The sequence below is a fragment of the Somniosus microcephalus genome, unplaced genomic scaffold, assembly GCF_052327205.1.
Source record: "Somniosus microcephalus isolate GS21.2 unplaced genomic scaffold, FLI_Smic_1.0 scaffold58, whole genome shotgun sequence".
Lineage (NCBI taxonomy): Eukaryota > Metazoa > Chordata > Chondrichthyes > Squaliformes > Somniosidae > Somniosus > Somniosus microcephalus.
The window spans coordinates 819,100-838,904 of NW_028225245.1; positions in this window are offsets into that span (position 1 = coordinate 819,100).

Sequence of the window (19,805 nt, forward strand, 5' to 3'; positions counted from 1 at the left end):
TGATCAGCCATGATCTCATTGAGTGGCGGAACAGGCTCGAGGAGCTGAATGGCCTGCTCCTGCTCCTATCTTCTATGTTTCTATGTATTCAATCTTTCCTTGTAGCTGAAATTCTCTAGTCCTGGCAACATCCTCGTAAATCTCCCATCTGGAGCACAGTCACATCTTTCCTGCAATGGGGAATACCAGAACTGCACGCAGTGGCCTAACTGGTGTTTTTGTACAGTTCAAGCAGAACCTCCCTGCTCTTACATAATAGAGAGAGGCACTGCCCCTTTAAATACCTGGGGGGGGCACCCATTCCCCTTTAAATGGCCAAGCAATTGTTTTTGTTGAAAAGGGGCCGCAGTCCCCTTTGACTCACCACCACCCCGCCACTCTCTCACCCACCACAAATACTCACAAGAGAGAGAGAGAGGAGGAAGAATGCTGGTCTTTGTCCCTTTAAAAGTGGCTGCCCACCAAAATGTTCACAGCACCAGGGCTCTTTGTTCTGGATAAAAGTCGAAAAGAGCAAAGGTTCACTTTTTTTTAAATGAATGCAGTTGATGAATAGCCTTGCAATAAAGGTAATGCAAAGGAATAAACACTCACAAGCTGGGTTTTTTTTCCACCCCCTCCTCCCCTTCCCTTTAACAGCTCCTGCAGACAATGAAAGCAGGAAAGCGGCCTGCAGCCCACCGAGGTCCCGCCCCCCTCCTTCCCGCGCCGCCATTGGTTGGAGGACCGTCAGCCCGCCCGGTCCTCCCAGCGTTTTCCCCGCTTCTGATTGGCGGGCGCCTCGCGTCAATCACCCCGCTCCGATTACGCGCTGACGCCAGCACGCAACGCCCAGTGTTCGGTTGGATCGGCGCACGCCACCGCAAGGTAAAAAAAAAGACACCCCACACAAATGAGGAAAAAACAAAAATAATAATAATCGCACTTTAGAGGGGAGGAGGTTGGGGGAATTAATGAGTGTTTTCAATTGGTTTCGCAAAAAAAAATATTTGAAAAGCTTGCCAACGGGGCCAGGCGGGCTGCGCATGCGCTCCAGCCAGCCTTTGTCTCCCCCACGTGGGCCGGGGCCCGGACACGCCCACTTGCCTTCCCCTGCACCAATCACAGCGCGGGCAGGCGCAACACGAGGCTGCCAGTGCGCCTGCGCGGGGCCTCCGGGGACGAGCCGGAAGGCCGGGCCCGGGGAAGAGGCGGAATCAGCGGCCGGGGTAAAGTCAAGTTTTGGGGAATCGATTTAAATCGAGGTGAGGGGGGAGCGGAGAGCGAGATTATAAAGTAAAATACCAGAAAAACCAAACCTGAGAGTCGGGCGGGCGGGACCTCCGCGGACACCGAATGGAGCGGATTGACCCGCGCGGGTGGCGGAGTGAACCGGAGCAATGTGATTCTGACTGACGGGAGCGCTGACCAATAGGAAGAGGGCTGAGGTGGGAGGACTGAACTGGGCGGCCTGGTCTTCCAACCAATGGCGGCGCGGCAAGGGGGCGGGGCCTCCTCTCCAGCTCAGGTGCGCTGTGGCCGATTGTGACGCGCTGTCCCCAGGTGAGAGCAGCTCAGTCAGCACAGAGCTGGGGCTGGAATCTGGGAGAGGGGCCGCAGGCAGCGGGCCTGGCAAAGGGGCACAAGCTTCACAATACAAGCTTCTTTCAAATGCACAATTGTTTCCTACACACAGCCTTGGTCACTCTGCAAAAAAACTGTTTAACAATTCATCATAACTCCCCTGCTTTAGGAGAGGCGTAGAGTGCAAAAGCAAGGAAGTTATGATGAAACTGTGTAAAAGACTGGAGTCAGCTGTGGCTCAGTGGACAGCAGAGTCAGAAGGTTGTGGGTTCAAATCCCGCTCCAGGGACTTGAGCTTATAAAGCGAGGCTGACACTCCAGTGCGGTGCTGAGGGAGCGCTGCACTGTCGGAGGGTCCGTACTGAGGGAGCTCCGCACTGTCGGAGGGGCAGTACTGAGGGAGCGCCGCACTGTCGAAGGGGCAGTACTGAGGGAGCGCCGCACTGTCGGAGGGGCAGTACTGAGGGAGCGCCGCAATGTTGGAGGGGCAGTAATGAAGGAGCGCCGTCCTACGGATGAGACGTTAAACCGAGGCCCCCGTCTGCCCCCTCAGGTGGATGTGAGGTTGCGAGGTGAGGCCCGATCAGAGTATCGGACCTGTGAGGGGGCAGTGACTGGCGGCAGAGCTTAAAAGCGGCGGCAGTTGCGAGGTGAGGCCCGATCAGAGCATCAGACCTGTGAGGGGGCAGTGACTGGCGGCAGAGCTTAAAAGCGGCGGCAGTTGCGAGGTGAGGCCCGATCAGAGCATCGGACCTGTGAGGGGGCAGTGACCGGCGGCAGAGCTTAAAACCGGCGGCAGCGAACGAGGCCTGACCAATTCAACAGCAGAGGAGAGAGGTAAAAAGTAATCCAAGTGTGACGTCACCAGGAAGCAGGTAAGTGATTGGTTGGTGAGTATTTCTTTTATTACAAGCTTAAATTCTGCAGTTTATATTTTCTTGGGTCTCTGTGGTGTAGTGGGGACAGTTGGTAAATAAGCGCCCGAGAGTATATCTTTAACTGGTGGTATTGAATTAATTTAAATTAATTAAAGGGGTAAGTCATGCCAGGAGAGCCCAGCCCCGTGTTATGCTCCTCTTGCTCTATGTGGGAATTCAGGGACGCTGCCAGTGTCCCCGATGACCACGTGTGCCAGAAGTGCATCCAGCTGCAGCTACTAACGGGCCGTATTGAGGCGCTGGAGCTGCGGATGGATGGGTTGTGGAGCATTCACGATGCTGAGAGGGTCGTGGATTACACGTTTGATGAGTTGGTCACGCCGCAGGGTAGGGCTGCACAGGCAGGAGGGAAATGGGTGACCACCAGGCGGAGCAGTAGAAGCAGGCAGGTAGTGCAGGAGACCCCTGTGGCCATCCCCCTTTCAAACAGGTATACCAATTTGGATACTGTTGAGGGGGATGACTCACCAGAGGAAGGCAGCAGCAGCCAACTTCCTGGCACCGGGAGTGTTGCTGCTGCTCAGGAAGGGAGGAAAAAGAGTGGGAGAGCAATAGTGGTAGGGGATTCTATCGTAAGGGGAACAGATAGACGGTTCTGTGGCCGTAGACGTGACTCCAGGATGGTTTGTTGCCTCCCTGGTGCCAGGGTCAAGGATGTCACGGAACGGCTGCAGGGCATTCTGAAGGGGGAGGGTGAACAGACAGAGGTCGTGGTTCACATTGGGACCAACGACATAGGTAGGAAGAGGGATGAGGTCCTGCAACAAGAATTTAGGGAGCTAGGGAGCAGATTAAAGAGCAGGACCTCAAAGGTTGTAATCTCTGGATTATTCCCGGTGCCACGTGCTAGTGAGTATAGGAATAGGAGGATAGAGCAGATGAATGCGTGGCTAAAGAGTTGGTGCAGGAGGGAGGGCTTTAGTTTCCTGGATCACTGGGCCTGCTTCTGGGGAAGGTGGGACTTGTACAAGTCGGACGGGTTGCACCTGAACCAGAGCGGGACAAATATCCTCGCGGGGAGGTTTGCTAGCACTGTTCGGGGGGGTTTAAACTAAAATGGCAGGGGGTTGGGAACCTGAGCAGGGAGACAGAGGAAAGGAAAACAGGGATAAAAGCAAAAGATAGGAAGGAGAAAAACAAAAGTGGCAGTCAGAGAAATCAACGGTTTAAATCAAACGTGGCCACAGTAAATAATAATTCTAATAGGTCTAAGAGCATTAAAAAAACAAGCCTGAAGGCTTTGTGTCTTAATGCGAGGAGCATTTGTAATAAGGTGGATGAATTGGCTGCGCAAATAGAGATAAACGAATACGATTTGGTTGGGATTACGGAAACGTGGCTCAAGGATGGCCAAGACTGGGAACTCAACATCCAGGGGTATTCAATATTCAGCAAAGATAGGCAAAAAGGAAAGGGAGGTGGGGTAGCAGTACTGGTTAAAGAAGGGGTTAATACAATTGTAATGAAGGATATTAGCTCTGATGATGTGGAATCTGTATGGGTAGAATTGAGAAATACTAAGGGGAAAAAAACATTAGTGGGAGTGGTATATAGACCTCCAAACAGTAAGGTGGAGGTTGGGGATGGCATTAAAAGGGAAATTAAAGAAGCGTGCAATAAGGGCACAGCAGTCATCATGGGTGACTTTAACCTACATATAGATTGGGCCAACCAAATTAGTAACAATACTGTGGAGGAGGAATTCCTGGAGTGTTTACGGGATGGTTTCCTGAACCAATATGTCGAGGAACCAACCAGAGATCAGGCCATCTTAGACTGGGTATTATGCAACGAGAAAGGATTAATTAGCAATCTTGTTGTACAAGGCCCCTTGGGTCGGAGCGATCATAATATGATCGAATTCTTCATTGAGATGGAGAATGAAGTAGTTGACTCAGAGACTAGGGTCCTCAATTTAAATAAAGGAAACTACGATGGTCTGAGGAGCGAGTTGGGTAGGATTGAGTGGGGAATGGCGCTCAAAGGGTTGACGGTGGATAGGCAATGGCAAGCATTCAAAGACCGAATAGATGAGCTAGGGTACTGAATTTGGATGATCAGCCATGATCACATTGAATGGCGGAGCAGGCTCGAATGGCCGACTCCTGCTCCTATCTTCTGTGTTTCTATGTAAAAGATCCCGTGGTGCTATTTGGAAGAAGCTATCCCCGGTGTTTTGAGTCCAATATTTATCCCTCAATCACCATGACAAAAAAACAAATTATCTGGTCATTATCACATTGCTGTTTGTGGGAGCTTGCTGTGCGCAAATTGCCTGCGCGTTTCCCACATTACAACAATGACTACACTTCAAAATTACTTCACTGGCTGTAAAGCGCTTTGGGACGTCCGGTGGTCGTGAAAGGCAGTTAAGAAGGCAAATGGTATGCTGGCCTTCATTACAAGAGGATTTGAGTACAGGAGTAAAGAAGTCTTACTCCAATTATATCTTCTTTCTTCTTAGGCAGTCCCTCGGAACCGAGGATGACTTGCTTCCACATTAAAAATGAGTTCTCAGGTGTAAGGGTAAACCGGGAGAGCTTCTTCTCCCCGAGACGGACCCTCTGATATAAAGGGTCGACTGGATCCATGTTTATCTGTAATTTAAACAGAGGTCTGGTCGTCTTCCGAGCTCTTTCCCCTAGAGGAGAGGGTAGAATGGGGGTCTTTAGTGTTAAATGGTTTCACCTGGGTCCATTGCTTCCATTGCATACCTGTCGGTTCCTGTAGACAAACACACGTATCACTTGTCATTAATACAGTACATGGCCCCATCCAACGGGCCCCATTCCCTGTCTTCCGATAACTTGCGTCATTACTTGTTGACCTATTCTGGGCAACTCGTCTGGTTTAAGTCCAGCATTCTGCCTTTCTAGATCTTTAAGCTGTTGTTGGTTCCTTACTTCTTTCTTTAGTGCTTGTACCTCCTGATTTAGTTGTACTAAGTATCGCCTTAATCTATCTTGTACTGGTCCTGGTTCTCCCACCCCTCCAGCCAAATCCTCTGGTAGTCTCATAGCTCGTCCTGTCATTAATTTATAGGGGGTCAGTCCGGTCGTTCGTCCTGGGGTGGCTCGCAGCCTCATTAGTATGCTGGGTAAAAATTCCAACCATCCCTTCCCTGTTTCTTGGATGACTTTTGTCAGTGCGTTTTTCAGTGTCCTATTCATTCTTTCTACCATCCCCGAGCTCTGGGGGTGATATGGTATGTGATATTTTTATGTCACATGTAGCAGGTTACAGATTTCTTTCATTATTTTGCTGGTGAAATGAGTGCCGTTGTCTGAGTCAATTTGCAGAGGCACTCCCCAACGGGGTATAACCTCGGTAGCCAATATTAGTGCAACTGTTTTTGCAGAGCAGTCTTGGGTGGCAAAGGCTTCCAACCACCTGGTAAATTGGTCAATTATTACCAGGCAATATTTCTTCCCCCGGTCCTGCGCTAAGGGGCCGGTAAAGTCAATTTGTAAGTTTTCCCAGCATCCTTGGGGCCTGGGTTGGTTTGCTACTCTAACTCTACATCTCTGTCCTACATTATTCTTGCGCATATTATACAGCGGTGGCAATATTTCGCTACTTCCCGACCCATCTTTGGCCACCACCAGTACTGTGTCAGTAGGTGCAACATGTTACTTCTGCCAGTATGTGTTACACCATGGTATAGCGCCATCAGTTGTTGTCTACAACATTCCGGTGCCACCACCTGGTTACGTGGGCCCCATTTCCAAATTCCATCTTGTAATTGCGCGCCAGCTTGTCTCCATTTCTCCTTTTCCTCTTTACTAGTATTTTCTTGTAGCTCCATTATATTCACTTCCTGTACCCCACTGACTATCATGACCATATTTATTTTGTTTTTGAACGCGTCCCCTGGTTGCATTTCTTCTGCAGCTAGTTTCGCGGCTAGATCTGCATACCTATTCCCCATAGGGGCCTGGTCCTGGGGTTCACAGAAACATAGAAGATAGGAGTAGGAGTAGGCCATTCGGCCCCTTGAGCCTGCTCCGCCATTCAATGAGATCATGGCTGATCATCCAATTTCGCTACCCTGTCCCTGCTTTCTCCCCATATCCCTTGACCCCTTTAGCCTTAAGAAATATATCTAACAACTCCTTGAATATATTTAATGAATTGGCCTCTACTGCCTTCTGTGGTAGAGAATTCCACAGGTTCACCACTCTCTGGGTGAAGAAATTCCTCCTCATCTCTGTCCTAAATGGCTTACCCCTTATCTTTAGATTGTGACCCCTGGTCCTGGACTCCCCCACCATCGGGAACATCCTTCCTGCATCTAGTCTGTCCAGTCCTATTAGAATTTTATAAGTTTCAATGAGATCCCCTCTCATTCTTCTAAACTCCAGCGAGTACATGCCCAATCGACCCAATTTCTCCTCATACGTCATTCCTGCCATCGCAAGTAACAGCCTGGTGAATCTTCGATGAACTCCCTCCATGGCAAAACATCCTTCCTCAGAAAAGGCGACCAAAACTGCACACAATACTCAAGGTGTGGTCTCACCAAGGCCCTGTACAACTGCAGCAAGACATCCTTGTTCCTGTACTCGAACCCTCTCGCTACGAAGGCCAACATACCATTTGCCTTCTTAACCGCCTGCTGCACCTGCATGCTTACCTTCAGCGACTGGTAAACAAGGACACCCAGGTCTCGCTGCACTTCCCCTTCTCCCAATCTATTGCCATTCAGATAATAATCTGCCTTTCTGTTTTTGACACCAAAGTGGATAACCTCGCATTTGTCCATGTTATTTTGCATCTGCCATGCTTCTGCCCAATCACCCAACCTGTCCAAATCGTACTGGAGTTTCTCGGCATCCTGCTCACAGCACACACGCCCACCCAGCTTTGTGTCGTCTGCAAACTTGGAGATATTACATCTAGTTCCCTCGTCCAGATCATTAATATATATTGTGAATAGCTGGGGCCCAAGGACCGATCCCTGCGGTACTCCACTAGTTACTGCATGCCGCTCGGAAAAAGAGCCATTTATTCCAACTCTTTGCTTCCTGTCTGCCAACCAGTTCTCTATCCAAGTCAATACCTTGCTCCCAATCCCATGTGCCTTAACTTTACACGCTAATCTCTTATGCGGGACCTTATCGAAAGCCTTTTGAAAATCCAAATACACCACATCCACTGCCCCTCCGACAGTGCGGCACTCCCTCAGTACTGCCCCTCCGACAGTGCGGCGCTCCCTCAGTACTGCCCCTCCGACAGTGCAGAGCTCCCTCAGTACTGCCCCTCCGACAGTGCAGAGCTCCCTCAGTACTGCCCCTCCGACAGTGCGGCGCTCCCTCAGTACTGCCCCTCCGACAGTGCGGCGCTCCCTCAGTACTGCCCCTCCGACAGTGCGGCGCTCCCTCAGTACTGCCCCTCCGACAGTGCAGAGCTCCCTCAGTACTGCCCCTCCGACAGTGCAGCGCTCCCTCAGCTTTCTGTGACTGGAAGCCTGTGTCCAGTGGGGTACCGCAGGGATCGGTGCTGGGTCCCTTGCTGTTTGTGGTCAACATTAATGATTTGGATGTGAATGTAAAAGGTATGATCAGTAAGTTCGCTGATGACATGAAAATTGGTGGGGTGGTAAATAGCGAGGAGGGTAGCCTCAGTCTGCAGGACGATATAGATGGGTTGGTCAGATGTGCGGAACAGTGGCAAATGGAATTTAACCCTGAAAAGTGTGAGGTGATGCATTTTGGAGGGACTAACAAGGCAAGGGAATACACAATGAATGGTAAGACCCTAGGAAAGACAGAGGATCAGAGGGACCTTGGTGTGCATGTACATAGATCCCTGAAGGCAGCAGAACAGGTGGATAAGGTGGTTAAAAAGGCATATGGGATACTTGCCTTCATTAGCCGAGGCATAGAATATAAGAGCAGGGAGGTTATGATGGAGCTGTACAAAACGCTGGTTCGGCCACAGCTGGAATACTGTGTGCAGTTCTGGTCGCCACACTATAGGAAGGATGTGATTGCTTTGGAGAGGGTGCAGAGGAGATTCACCAGGATGTTACCTGGGCTGGAGCGCTTCAGCTATGAAGAAAGACTGGACAGGCTGGGGTTGTTTTCCTTGGAGCAGAGAAGGCTGAGGGGGGACCTGATTGAGGTGTACAAAATTATGAGGGGCATAGATAGGCTAAATAGAAAGGAACTTTTCCCCTGAGTAGAGGGGTCAATAACCAGGGGGCATAGTTTCAAGGTAAGGGGCAGGAGGTTTAGAGGGGATTTGAGGAAAAGCTTTTTTCACCCAGAGGGTGGTTGGAATCTGGAACTCACTGCCTGAAAGGGTGTTAGAGGCAGGAACCCTCACAACATTCAAGAAGCATTTAGATGAGCACTTGAAATGCCATAGCATACAAGGCTACGGACCAAGTGCTGTAAAATGGGATTAGAATAGACAGGGCTTGATGGCCAGCGCGGACGCGATGGGCCGAAGGGCCTCTTTCTGTGCTGTATAACTCTATGACTCTATGACACTGCCCCTCCGACAGTGCGGCGCTCCCTCAGTACTGCCCCTTCAACAGTGCAGCGCTCCCTCAGTACTGCCCCTCCGACAGTGCGGCGCTCCCTCAGTACTGCCCCTCCGACAGTGCGGCGCTCCCTCAGTACTGCCCCTCCGACAGTGCGGCGCTCCCTCAGCACCGCCCCTCCGACAGTGCGGCGCTCCCTCAGTACTGCCCCTCCGACAGTGCGGCACTCCCTCAGTACTGCCCCTCCGACAGTGCAGCGCTCCCTCAGTACTGCCCCTCCGACAGTGCGGCACTCCCTCAGTACTGCCCCTCCGACAGTGCGGCGCTCCCTCAGCACCGCCCCTCCGACAGTGCGGCGCTCCCTCAGTACTGCCCCTCCGACAGCGCGGAGCTCCCTCAGCACCGCACTGGAGTGTCAGCCTCGCTTTATATGCTCAAGTCCCTGGAGCGGGATTTGAACCCACAACCTTCTGACTCTGCTATTCACTGAGTCACAGCTGACTCCAGTCTTTTACACAGTTTCATCATAACGTCCTTGCTTTTGCACTCCACGCCTCTCCTAAAGCAGGGGAGTTATGATGAATTGTTAAACAGTTTTTTTGGCAGATTGACCAAGGCTGTGTGTAGGAAACAATTTTGCATTTGAAAGCAGCTTGTATTGTGAAGCTTGTGCCCCTTTGCCAGGCCCGCTGCCTGCGGCCCCTCTCCCAGATTCCAGCCCCAGCTCTGTGCTGACTGAGCTGCTCTCACCTGGGGACAGCGCGTCACAATCGGCCCCAGCGCACCTGAGCTGGAGAGGAGACCCCGCCCCCTTGCCTCGCCGCCATTGGTTGGGGGACCAGGCCGCCCTCGTCCTATAAGAACATAAGAAATAGGAGCAGGAGTAGGCCAATCGGCCCTTCGAGCCTGCTCCGCCATTCAATAAGATCATGGCTGATCTGATCCTAACCGCCAATCCACTATCACAGAACCATCTCCTGAATCTAACAGAATTAGACACACGAAATAGGAGCAGGATCAGGCTACACGGCCCCTGGGCCCGCTCCGCTACCCACTGGGCCATGACCGATCCGAACCTAGACTCATGTCCAAATTCCTGCCCGCTCCCCGTAACCCTTAATTCCCTTTACTTCTAGGAAACTGTCTATTTCTGTTTTAAATTTATGTAATGATGTAGCTTCTACAGCTTTTTGGGGCAGCATATTCCATGGACCTACCACCCTCTTGAGTGAAGTAGTTCCTCCTCATCTCAGTTTTGAAAGAGCAGCCCCTTATTCTAAGACTATGCCCCCTGGTTCTAGTTTCACCCATCATCGGGAACATCTTCCCTGCATCCACCCGATCCAACCCCTTCACAATCTTATATGTTTCAATAAGATCGCCTCTCATTCTTCTGAACTCCAATGAGTAGAGTCCCAATCTACTCAACCTCTCCTCATATGTCCATCCCCTCATCCCCGGGATTAACCGAGTGAACCTTCTTTGTACTGACTCGAGAGCAAGTATGTCCTTTCTTAAGTATGGACACCAAAAGTGTACGCAGTATTCCAGGTGCGGTCTCACCAATACCTTGTACAACTGAAGCAATACCTCGCTATTTTTATATTCTATCCCCCTAGCAATGAAAGCCAACATTCCATTGGCCTTCTTAATCACTTGCTGCACCTGCATACTAACCTTTTGAGTTTCGTGCACCAGGACCCCCAGATCCCTTTGTACTTCAGTACTTTCCAGTTTCTTGCCATTAAGATAATAACTTGCTCTACGATTTTTCCTGCCAAAGTGCATAACCTCACACTTTCCAGTATTGTATTCCATCTGCCAAATCTCTGCCCACTTACTTAGCCTGTCGATGTCCCCTTGCAGGTTTTTTATGTCCTCCTCACTCACTACTTTCCCTCCCATCTTAGTATCATCTGCAAACTTTGATATGTTACACTCGGTCCCCTCCTCCAAATCGTTAATATAGGTTGTGAAGAGTTGGGGACCCAGCACTGACCCCTGTGGAACACCACTAGTTACTGATTGCCAGTCTGAGAATGAACCATTTTTCCCAGCTCTCTGCCTTCTGTTCGATAGCCAATCCTCTATCCATGCCAGAATATTACCCCCAATCCCGTGATTTTTTATCTTAAGCAATAACCTTTTGTGTGGCACCTTGTCAAATGCCTTTTGGAAGTCTAAATACACTACGTCCACTGGTTCCCCTTTATCCACCCTATATGTTACTTCCTCAAAGAACTCCAGCAAATTTGTCAAACATGACTTCCCCTTCATAAAACCATGCTGAATTTGTCCTATTAAATTATGATTATCCAAATGTCCTGTTACTGTCTCCTTAATAATGGACTCCAAAATTTTACCTACCACAGATGTTAGGCTAACCGGTCTATAGTTTCCAGCCTTCTGTCTACTGCCCTTTTTAAATAAGGGTGTTACATTAGCAGTTTTCCAGTCTGCCGGGACCTTTGCCGAGTCCAGGGAGTTTTGGAAGATTATTACCAATGCATCCACAATCTCTACCGCCACTTCCCTCAAGACCCTAGGATGTAAGCCATCAGGTCCAGGTGATTTATCCGCCTTGAGTCCCATTATTTTACCGAGTACCACTTCCTTAGTGATTTTGATCGTGTTTAGCTCCTCCTCCCCCCCCCCCCCCCCCCCTTTAGCCCCCTGTTTGTCCAGTGTTGGGATATTCTTAGTGCCTTCTACTGTAAAGACTGATGTAAAATATTCATTCAGTGTTTTTGCCATCTCCATATTTCCCACCATTAATTTCCCGGTCTCATCCTCTAAGGGACCAACATTTACTTCAGCCACCCTTTTTTTTTAATATAACTATAAAAACTCTTACTATCTGTTTTTATATTTTTTGCTAATTTACTTTCATAATAACTATCTTCCCTTTCTTAATCAATCTTTTTGTTATTTTTTGCTGTCTTTTAAAGTTTTCCCAATCCTCTATCCTCCCACTAGATTTGGCTACCTTATATGCCCTTGTTTTTAGTCGAATACTATCCTTAATTTCTTTACTTAGCCACGGATGGCTGTCTTTTCTTTTACACCCTTTTCTTCTCAGTGGAATATATATTTTTTGGAAGTTGTAAAATAACTCCTTAAATGTACACCACTGATCATGTATCGTCTTACCCTTTAATCTATTTTCCCAATCCACTCTACTCAATTCCGCTCTCATATCTTCATAGTCTCCGTTATTCAAGCTTAGCACGCTTGTTTGAGATCCAACCTTCTCGCCCTCTAATTGAATATGGAATTCAACCGTGTTATGGTCACTCATTCCAAGGGGATCCTTTACTAGGACATTTTTAATTAATCCTGTCTCGTTACACAGGACCAGATCTAAGGTTGCTTGCCCCCTGGTCGGTTCAGTTACATACTGCTCAAGAAACCCATCCCTAATACACTCAATGAACTCATCCTCAAGGCAGCCCTGCCCAATTTGATTTGTCCAATTAATATGATAGTTAAAATCCCCCATAATTATAGATGTTCCCTTATTACAAGCCTCAACTATTTCCTGATTGATACTCCGTCCAACAGAGTTGCCACTGTTCGGAGGCCTATAGACTACGCCCACTAGTGTTTTTTTCCCCTTATTATTCCTTACCTCCACCCAAACTGTTTCATTATCCTGATCTTTTGACCCAATATCATTTCTCTGTATTACAGTGATTCCTTCCTTTATTAACATAGCCACCCCACCTCCCCTTCCTTCCTGCCTGTCCTTCCTGATCGTTAAATAACCTGGTATGTTTAATTCCCAGGCATTGTCACCCTGCAGTCATGTTTCTGTAATGGCCACAAGATCATACCCATATGTAGTTATTTGTGCCATTAACTCGTCTATTTTGTTACGAATGCTACGTGCATTCAGATAGAGAACTTTCAAAGATGTTTTGTGACACTTAGTTCCTGCTTTTGCCCTTTTTATTACTTTACCTTTTACTCCATACCTTCGGCCCCTTCCTAACACGCTCTGGTTTTTAATTTCCCCACTGCTACCTAAGTCTATATGACCTTCTCTGTTGTCATTTTTATTATTTGCTCTCTAGGAATCTCCCCCCCACTAGTTAGTTTAAAGCCCTCTCTACAGCCCTAGTTATATGATCCGCCAGGACTCTAGTCCCAGCACTGGCCAAATGAAGCCCGTCCCAACGGAACAGCTCCCTCCTGCCCCAGTACTGGTGCCAGTGTCCCAGGAAGCAAAACCCATTTCTCCCACACCAGCCTTTGAGCCACGCATTTAACCCTCTAATTTTATTTGTCCTAGCCAAATTCGCTCGTGGCTCAGGTGATTATTACCCTTGTGGTTCTGCTTTTTAATTTGGCCCCTAGCTGCTCAAACTCCCTCAGCAAAACCTCCTTCCTTGTCCTATCTATGTCGTTGGTACCAACATGGACCACGACAACTGGATCCTCCCCCTCCCACTTTCTCTCCAGTCCAGAGGAGATGTCCTTAACCCTGGCACCGGGCAGGCAACACAGCCTTCGGGACTCTCGCTCTCGGCTGCAAAGAACTCTATCTATCCCCCTAACGATACTATCCCCTACCACTACAACATTTCTTTTAACTCCCCCCACTTGAATGGCCCCCTGCTCCACGGTGCTGTGGCCAGGTTGCTCATCCTCCCTGCAGTCCCTGCTCCTGTCCCCACAGGGAGTAAGAGCCTCGAACCTGTTGGACAAGTGCAAGGGCTGCGGCTCCTCCAACACTACCTCCTGGATCCCCGTACCTGCCTCACTTCTAGTCACACCATCCTGACCCTGGTCACGGACTACATCTGAATTAATTAATCTAATTGGTGTGAATACCTCGTGATACACAGAGTCCAGGTAACTTTCCCCCTCCCTGATGTGTCTCAGTGTTTGAAGCTCAGACTCCAGCTCTTCAACACGGAGCCGGAGTTCCTCGAGCAGCCAACACTTACTGCAAATGTGATCACTGTGAGCATCAATGGTGTCCACCAGCTCCCACATATTGCAGCAGCAACACATCACCTGATCTCCCATTCTATGTAATTAATTAAATTTATTAATATTATTCTTAAATACCCTCTGTCCCGATTCTAGATGGTGAATATCACACCTTAGAAACTATAAACCAAAGAGATTTAAGCTTAAAAAGGGAGAAACACTTACCAACCAATCAGTTACCCGCTTTCTGGTGACGTCACACTTGGATTACTTTTTACCTCTCTCCTTCCCTCCGAGTTCCCAGACTGGAGACTGGTAAACCTACCTGGTCTCTGGGGCCTTTTATAGCCCCGCTCTGCCGCTCGAGTTTCCCGCCGACGCTGTGAGGCCTTACCTGGTCTCTGGGGCCTTTTATAGCCCCGCTCTGCCGCTCGAGATTCCCGCCGACACTCTTTTTTGGATAGTAATTATTAATGGATGTTGGCCTAGTTCTGCCCTGCATGCATTGTTTACGGTTTTCCTTTGAGTCCGGAGGATACTTTTACAGAATTCTGCATGTAGGATCTCAATTGGGTGTTTGTCCCATTTTGCAAATTCTTGTTGTGTTAGCGGTCCCCACACCTCACTGCCATAGAGTGCAATTGGTTCAATTACTGATTTAAAAATTTTGAGCCAAATGCTAATTGGGATTTCTATTTGGATTGATTTTTTAATGGCATAGAAAGCCCCCTTTAAGAGCCCTCCGCCCACCACTTCCACCTTTTTCTTAAAGTCTTTGAAATTAATAATAAAAATTCTTGCAGAAAAAATGTGAGTGTGTGTCTGACTATATTTTAGTGAGTATCTGTGTCTGTGTGTCTCTCTGACTGTATGTGTGTGTGTCTGTGTAGAATAGCATCATAGAATGATACAGCACAGAAGGAGGCCATTCGGCCCATCGTGCCTGTGCCGGCTCTTTGAAAGAGCGATCCAATTAATCCCACTCCCCCTGCTCTTTCCCCAAAGCCCTGTAAATGTTTTCCCTTCAAGTATTTATCTCAATCTCTTTTGAATTATAATATGGAATCTGCTTCCACCGCCCTTTCAGGCAGCGCATTCCAGATCACAACAACTTGGTGTAAAAATCTGTTTCCTCATGTCACCTCTGGTTCTTTTGCCAATCGCCTTAAATCTGGTTTCTGTCCCTTCAGCCATTGGAAACGGTTTCTCCTTATTTACTCTCTCAAAATCCATCCTGATTTTGAACAACTCTATCAAATCTCCTCTTAATCTTCTTTGCTTAAGGAGAACAACCCCAGCTTCTCCCGTCTCTCCACGTAACTCAAGTCCCTCATCCCTGGTCCCATTCTCGTAAATTTCTTCTGCATCCTCTCTGAGGCCTTGACATCCTTCCTAAAGTGTGGTGCCCAGCGGAAGCCTAGCCAGTGTTTTATAAAGGCTTAGCATAACCTGCTTGCTTTTGTACTCTATTCCTCTATTAATAAAGTCAAGGATCCTGTATGCTTTTTTAACAGCCTTCTCAACTTGTCCTGCCACCTTCTAAGATTTGTGTACATACCCCCCGAGGCCTCTCTGTTCCTGCACCCTCTTTAAAACTGGACCATTTAGTTTATATTGCCTCTCCTCATTCTTCCTACCAAAGTGATTCACTTCACACTTCTCTACATTAAATTTAATCTGCCACGTTTCTGCCCATTTCACCAGTCTGGCTACATCCTCCTGAAGTCTGTTACTATCCTCATTGTTTGCTACATTTCCGAGTTTCGTGTCATCTGTAAATTTTGAAATTTTGCCCTGGATCCCCAAGTCCAGGTCATTAATATATATCAAAAAAGCAGTGGTCCGAATCAATGTTCACGTTAAGTTGCGCGGCCATGCCGCGGTCTGGAGGTCCCGCGCAGCCGGCTCACCGCCCTATAAATGGAATAAACGCGCATGCGCGGAAATTTGAATGGGCCGTGCAGCCCGTTAAAGGGGCCACGCACCTCAAAAAAATTAGAGGGAACATTGGTCCTAATACCGACCCCTGGGGAACATCACTGTTTACCTCCCTCCAGTCTGAAAAGCAACCGTTCACCACTACTCTCTGCTTTCTGTCCCTTGGCAGAAAATTGGGAGGGGGCGAGAGCAAACAGCACCTGATTTCTCACCAAGCACTCACGGGAGCAGGGGATTAGCCCAACTTTAAATGTCAGTCTCTTACATATACATTATAAAAAGGGAGACGCTGTCCCTTTAAAATCGGTCATCCACGGGGAGGCGGTCCCTTTAATGAAAATCTCATAGAAAAAGAGAGCGCCTGTCCCTTTAAGAGAACCCCCACCACTCCCATATTTCTCAAAGTGCTTGAAATTAATAATTAAAAATACAGAAAATTAATATTTAAAAAATTAATTCAGGGAGAAAAAATATTTTTAGTCACATTTGCTCCACAGGGTTTCTTGTTTCTGTTTCATCAATTTAAAAACAAACTGCTTTTTTTATGATCAGCCATGATCGCATTGAATGGCGGAGCAGGCTCGAAGGGCCGAATGGCCGACTCCTGCTCCTATCTTCTACGCTTCTATGTTTAAAACAAGTATCTTCTGTAAAATAAAATTAGTTTGAGCTGCAAAATCGGAAAGGAACATTAAAAATAAACTTTCCCAGGATCACAGATTCTGACCAGGCCGCTTTACAAAATGGCGGCGGGCCGATCCCAGGTCCCGCCTCCTCCTTCGCCGCGATTGGTTGGAGGACCAAAGCCCCTCGGTCGGTGCTCCAGGCTCCGCCTCCCCTCGCTCATTGGTGGAGAGCTCAGTGTCAGTCAGTGCACGCCGGCGACGTCGTGACGTTGCAGGGTGGGCGGTTGGAGCAGGCGGGAAATTTAATTCATTTAAATTAAATCTCCCGTCAGCCTCCTCTGTCCCAATCAGCCGGCGCAAGTCCCGCCCCTCGGGCTCCCCGATTGGTTGGAGGACCCGCCGCCGGCTCGCTCCTCCAGCCCCGCCCCGCTCGCTCCCTATTGGTCGGAAGCTCCCGTCAATCAGGCCCTGGGCCCGGGTCCTATCTTCTATGTACTTTCAGTGATGACTTTTATAAACTGGTTTTACAGGAAATTAGAAGAGGAGGGGAGAGACTTGAAGACACTCGGTCCTTTGTGACTCTAAAGCTGCAGCTGACCCCGCGCATGCGCCCCATGGCCCCGCCCTCTCCTGCTCCACAGGCGCCCGGCCCGCTCCGCGCATGCTCAGCACACCCCCTGGGCCCCTGTCAATCATCCTCCCCCTCTGAACAGGCCCCGCCCCCTCCCCCTACTCCGCATGCGCCGCCGGGCCCCGCTCCCGAAGTTGAGACGCTACCGCGCCTGCGCAGGGCCTCGCATTCTGGGTCGGCCCGGGCAACCGCGAGAGTCCGGATCACCGGCGGAAAGTGAGTTTTATCAGGTTTTTTTATATAGAGGAGAGAAGCACGGGCGGGGAGATAAATAAAAAGAAAATACAAACCGCACCGTCTCAGCGCCCTCCCGGCACCGAGCGGAGCAGATTGAGCGGCCGCAGCCCCTTGTCTTCTGCAGGGAGCCGGACTGGGGCACGTCATCAACTCCGCGGCGGTGACTGACGGGAGCTCCGACCAATAGGGAGGCAGCGGGCGGAGCTTGGGGGACTGAGGTGGCGGCGGGTCCTCCAACCAATCGGGGTGTCCGAGGGGCGGGACTTCCGCCGCCTGCTTCTCCCGCTGCTGAGACAAGTGGAATGCAGCAGAGGGCGCTCTTCTGAGTTTGGGGCTCAGGCCTGTTAGTGGAGCAGTGCAGAGGGAACTTTACTCTGCACTGGGCTTTACTCCCTCAGCACTGCACTGGAGGGGCAGCACAGAGTTTTAGACTCGAGTCTCTGGAATGGGACTTCAACCCACAACCTTCTGACTCAGAGGAGAGAGTGCTGCCGCCTGAGGCACGGCTGACACTCTGTATCTAACCCGTGCTGTACCTGCCCTTGGAGTGTTTGATGGGACAGTGTAGAGGGAGCTTTACTCTGTATCTAACCTGTGCTGTACCTGCCCTGGGAGTGTTTGATGGGACAGTGTAGATGGAGCTTTACTCTGTATCTAACCCATGCTGTACCTGCCCTGGGAGTGTTTGATGGGACAGTGTAGAGGGAGCTTTACTCTGTATCTAACCTGTGCTGTACCTGCCCTGGGAGTGTTTGATGGGACAGTGTACAGGAAGCTTTACTCTGTATCTAACCCGTGGTGTATCTCCCCTGGGAGAGTTTGATGGGTCAGTGTAGAGGGAGCTTTACTCTGTATCTAACCTGTGCTGTACATGGCCTGGGAGTGTTTGATGGGACAGTGTAGAGGGAGCTTTACTCTGTATTTAACCTGTGCTGTACCTGCCCTCACGAGCAAATTTAGCTAGGGTAAGTAAATCAGAGAGTTAAATGCGTGGCTCAAAGACTGGTGTGGGAGAAATGGGTTTTGCTTCTTAGGACACTGGCACCAGTACTGGGACAGGAGAGAGCTGTTGCGTTGGGATGGACTTCACTTGGCCAGTGCTGGGACTAGAATCCTGGCGAATCAAATAACTAGGGCTGTAGAGAGGGCTTTAAACTAATTAGTGGGGGGGAGGTTTCAAGAGAGCGAAAAATAAAAATGTCATCGGAGAAGGCAATAGAGCAAGGTGGCAGTGGGAGAATTAAAAACCAGAGTGTGTCAGGAAGGGACAGAATATAGAAAGATAAAGGTAAAGTAGTAAAGGGGGTAAAAGCAGGAATAAATTGTCACAAAACATATTTAAAAGTTCTTTATCTGAATGCACGCAGTATTCGTAACAAAATAGACGAGTTGACGGTAGAAATAATTACACATGGGTATGATCTGGTGGCCATTACGGAGACATGGCTGCAGGGTGACCATGACTGGGAACTAAACATCCAGTGGTATTTGACTATTAGGAAGGACAGACAGGAAGGAAAAGGAGGTGGGGTGGCTGTGTTAATAAAGGATGGAATCACTGCAATAGTGAGAAATGATATTGGGTCCAAGGATCAGGATAGTGAAATGGTTTGGGTGGAAATGAGGAATAATAAGGGGAAAAAGTCACTATTGGGCGTAGTCTATAGACCTCCTAACAGTTGCAACTCTATTGGTCGGAGTATAAATCAGGAAATAGTTGGGGCTTGTAATAAGGAAACAGCTATAATCATGGGAGATTTTAACTTTCATATTGACTGGACAAATCAAATTGGGCAGGGCATCCTTGAGGAAGAGTTCATAGAGTGCATTACGGATGGGTTCCTTGAGCAGTATGTTACTGAACCAACCAGGGGGCAGGCAATCTTAGATCTGGTCCTGTGTAATGAGACAGGATTAATAAAAAATGTCCCAGTAAAGGATCCTCTTGGAATGAGTGACCATAACATGGTTGAATTCCAAATTCAGTTGGAGGGTGAGAGAGTTGGATCTCAAACTAGCGTACTAATAAGCTTAAATAAAGGAGACTATGAAGGTATGAGACCAGAGTTGACTAAAGTGGACTGGGAAAATAGATTAAGGTGTAAGACGGTACATGAGCAGTGGTGTACATTGAAGGAGATATTTCACAACTTTCAAGAAAAATATATTCCACTGAGGAAAAAGGGGATTAAAAGAAAAGACAGCCATCCGTGGCGAAGTAAAGTAATAAAGGATAGTATCCGACTGAAAACAAGGGCATATAAATCAGCCAAATCTAGTGGGAGGATAGAAGATTGGGAAGCATTTAAAAGCCAGCAAAGAATAACTAAAAGATTAATTAAGAAAAGGAAGATAGATTATGAAAGTAAGCTAGCAAAAAATAGAAAAACAGATAGCAAGAGTTTCTACAGTTATATAAAAAGAAAAAGGGTGGCTAAAGTGAATGTTGG